Consider the following 4,583-nt stretch of genomic DNA (forward strand, 5'->3'; position numbering starts at 1 on the left):
CCAAAGAGCCAAAACATCTTGACAGCAAAGAATAAAGATGGAGGTTTCACATGTCCTGACTTCAGAATATTACAAAGTCTGTAGCAATTGAAACAGAATGGCACTGGCATAGAAACAGGCAGATAGACCTATGGACCAGAATAAAGAGTCCCCAAGTAAACTCACACAGATGTGGCCAAGTGATAATCTCTGAGTATCTATGATAACACAATGGGGAAAGGATAGGCTCTTCAACAGCAACAGAATGAAAAGGCAACATACTTGCCATCCTTATACCTTAAAAAAAGACTTATACTCCAAATACATAAGAGCTACTACAACTCACTTTAAAAAATATTTTAATGAACAAAAGAATTGGATATATATTACTCCAAAGAAGACATACAAATAGCCAACAGACATTTGAAAAGTTGCTCAGCATCGCTAATCATCATGGAAACGCAAATCAAAACCCCAGTGAGATATCATCTCACATTTGCTAGGATGTGTATTATAAAGAAAAAAAATTATTTAACATAGCAAAGTTGGCAAAGAAGTCGAGAATTAGAACTTTTGTCCGCTGTTGATGGGAATGTAAAATGGTGAAGCTGTTATGGAAAACAGTATGGAGGTTCCTCAAAACATGAGAAAAGAAGTCCGACTTCCAGAAATATGACCAAATGAAACGAAATCGTTATAGCAGAGAGATAACTGTCATTCCCTGTTCATTGCAGCATTTCAAACAATAGCCAAGAAAGGTCAATCTCGGGTGCAGTGGGAAGCCTGGAACTCACATGTTCCAGGACCAGGGGAGCTTATCGTTGCACTGAGAGGACGCAGCAGGCAGAGCTCCCAACCCTGGCCCAGCCTCAGAGCATACCCATCCTTGCCCTGGACAGGCAGGTATGTTTACGTAAACTATTAATATTTCCAAGCCATTGTCTGGAGACTGGGACACCTTTGTTGGCATACACTGTTCCCCAGAAGTACTCCAGGTACTTCCAAGTATGTCTGCACAGCCTGAAAAGCCTTATAAATACCCTATCTGCAACACTCCTATTGCCACAGACAAGAGGAAAGATGAGATGGTAAACACAAAGAGCTGTGTATTCCTCTGCGAGAAACTATTCACACGTTTGTATTTACAGACGACATCCTCCCTGTGATTTCAGGCCCTTGGGTAACTGTAAGCTATTTGGAAGGCCCCCAGGGGTTACTCCTGTGCAAATGAGCAGCCCTAAGATTTCCATCTCCCTCACAACAATCGTTTTCTTTCTTCCAGGCCCTTCGATTCATTAGTAAGGTGACCATATTTCCCAGTTTGCCCGGGACAACCCCTGTTTGCATCTGCTGTCCTGGAGTAAGTAGAACAGCTCCAGAGCATCCTAGTTTGTTCCATAAATTGTAGACCATCCTATCCCTTAGCCATACCTGTGTTTCAAGTTAATTCTGTCCTCTAGTGGTTAGAGAGTCTCATTACACATATCCCAGACGCAGATGGCCCTGGAGGAGGACCCTCTGGGGTAACATCTCGGCCCTCTGGGATCCCAACTTCAGTGAAAAGCTGAGCTACTCTAACTGGCGTAGATGGAAGTGACAATGAGTCTTTGTCCAATTTAAAATGCTGATTATTAATGAACTCCCAGGGCTACCCACGGGCACTCACCAGGGAGGTGATCTTTCTGGGGGAAGGGGTGACTCAGGTCATACATTTGCATAACTGGGTCTACTTGCTTTCTTGAGAATTTGAGGGATTCTTGGTCAATTGCTGAGCCATATCTGGAAGACTCCGGTATTCCACCTACTTCCTTCCCCTGCTGGTCACCTGTTCAGCCACTGACTTGATGGAGAAGACCTATGTCACTCAGAATGACCTCAGGCACCTTCTAACCTTTCTTCTCTGTCCCCTCACCCTCACCGCTCTTCTCTGCAGAAGTTGGTGCCTGCCCCTGAGCCCTTGGTCTCTCTCTCCCTCCTCTTCTGGGGAGCACAGGCCATCAATCATTCCTCTCCCTCATCCTCATCCCTCCTCCCCACACACCTCCTCTTATCTGCACACTTCTCTTGACCTCGCTGTTCCTTCCAGTTACCTCCTCTTTCTTTTTAATTTCAAACTTACTTTTTTCTGTTTGAAAAGCATTATCTGTATATTAGAGAAATTTGGAAAATACAAAAAGGTATTGGAAGGAAAAAGATTACCTATTATTCCACAACCATAAGACAACCACTTTTAAATTAACAGTCCTGTTGATGCCTAAATTCCTGTGTGTGTACAACATACATCTTCATAAACTTGGTGGCCTGTTGCATTTACTATGTTATAAAATAATTTCCCATTTAATAGATCTTGGACATTTTGTCATATGATATTGTTAAAATATATATTTTATGATTGCTATCTCAAAATGACTGTATTTAACCCATTTTTATTAGATATTTAATGTTTTATATCTTTTTTCTTTTAAAGAGATAGTTATTATTTTAAGAATTTTTATACTGAAGAGTTCAAAAGAGGTGAAAGTAAGTGTTACTCATTTAGTTGTGTTAAACTCTTTGCGACCTCATGGACTATAGCCCGCCAGGCTCCTCTGTGCATGGGATTCTCCAGGCAAGAATACTGGAGTGGGTTGCCATTTCCTACTCCAGGGGATCTTCTTGACCCAGGGATCAAGCCCACGTCTCTTGTACTGCAGGCAGATTGACCGCCTGAGCCACCAGGGAAGCCCATCAAAAAGTGGTAGGTTTTTTCAAATTTTTTGATCTGTATTTAAAAGGAATGTTTGACAAAGATTCATTGGGAATAATCCGAACAAACAGGAGAATAGTTATTACTACTGAAACCTACAAAAACAATTCCAGGACATACAGTTTATCCGATATAACAACACCTCTAAATACTGTCACTGATATAAAACCCTGGTTCTCACTTTTCTAAAGACACAGTGGTATAATTAATAATATCCAATCACTTCTATTCTTTATTCAGTATATAGAAATTAAAATATCAATTAAAAATGAACATATCCTCCTCTTTAAATGCTTCTCACAGATATAATTTCAATATTTTTATTCAATAGTGGTGTGGTTTAAGAGATTTTTCATTCATGAGTCCAACAACAATCCACCTCAAAGGGAACTGACAGGCTATAGGCTCACAGTGCAAATAAAAGAGTTCAGGAATGCAGCAACAGACATTTCTAGAATACAAAACAGATAGAATTCTTAGAAAATACATGTAATAAGCTCTGCTAAGCAGCTGGCCACAGAACTAGAAGATTTAGTAATTCTACTGATGATTTCCATGGGACTCCAGATGTTACCAAACTCAACCTAAACTCTCAGCTTCAGATTTGTATTTTGCTTTTCCAGTTTCACTAATGACACAAACATGATTCAAATCCCTGAAGTATTCATTATAGTCAAGGGCATATCCTATTACAAACTTGTCTGGAATTTCAAATCCAACAAAGTCCGGTCTATAGCCAATGCTTCGAGGGGTCCTTTTCACCAGCAAGCTGGCAACCTCAACCATCTTTGGATTATGCTGCTGGACCAGGGATAGGAAGATTTGCATTGTTTTGCCAAAGTCAATTATATCTTCAACAATCAAGATGTTCTTTCCAGCTAAAGTTGAGAGATTATCTCCACCAAGGACTTTGACGGCACCTGTTGACTGGTCATTACAGTAGCTCTTAAAAAATCTAGTCTGATAAAATCTGCAGTCACAGGAATGAACCTATCACTATTTCTGCTCAGCGCTTTAACGTAGTCCAGCAGGTCCGCAAAGAACGTATAGCCCGCCTTGAGCACACGGAGGGCCACGATGTGGTGGCCTCCCATATCCCCCATCACATCTCGGGCCAGCTTTTCCGTCCTGTCCAGAATGAGTCCATGAGGAATAAACACCTTTTCCAAATCCTCAGCATAATGGTTAGGTACACAAAATAGATCTAGGTCATCACCTGGCTCCTCATCACTAATCGTGACGCAGGGGCTGCGGCGCGCCATAATGGAGTTGGCTGATGCGCGGCCCGAGGGCAGCCTGGCGAGGCGGCGGCGGCGCGGGGGAAGCCAGAGGGCCCTCCCGGCCTAGTGTCTTCCTAGTGTCTGCTGTTTTCTGCTGTCTTAACTGTGGCCATCGTTTATTATTTATGGGAATAAATTCCTAGAAACGTAACTATGGGCGTATGTCAACATTTTTCAGGCATTTGCTATTTTATCAAATTATGAGCCAAAATATTTGCATAAATGGGTGTTCTCCCAACAACTCTGTATTTGCCTTTTCTGAGCACCCCCTGGGGATATTCCCTCCCTCAATGGGGTATTGCTGTTTTAGAAAGTAATTGCTTTCCCTGTGCTATACAGTAAAAGAATATGGAAAATAACATATATTTATATGTGTGAATAACTGAGTCACTCTGGTAGACAGCAGTAATTAACACAACATTGTAAATCAACTATAATTTTTTTTAAAGTTGCTAATCTAGCAATGTTCTCTGTTTCCAGGTTTTCCACGTTTTCACCACCTATTTATTTTTTTAATCTCTTGCAATGTGACTTCTGGTATCAGAGCTTTTCTAATCCAAAAGTCTTTTTCAGACTTG

At 41.2% G+C, this 4,583-nt stretch overlaps 1 pseudogene; it reads right to left on the minus strand.

Moving 5' to 3' along the window:
• Positions 1 to 3,304: 3,304 nt before the first annotated feature.
• On the minus strand, positions 3,305 to 3,987 carry LOC104997961 (annotated as a pseudogene).
• Between the last annotated feature and the right edge of the window lie 596 nt (positions 3,988 to 4,583).

Source organism: Bison bison, unplaced genomic scaffold (assembly GCF_000754665.1).
Source record: "Bison bison bison isolate TAMUID 2011002044 unplaced genomic scaffold, Bison_UMD1.0 scf7180017864317, whole genome shotgun sequence".
NCBI classification, from domain to species: domain Eukaryota; kingdom Metazoa; phylum Chordata; class Mammalia; order Artiodactyla; family Bovidae; genus Bison; species Bison bison.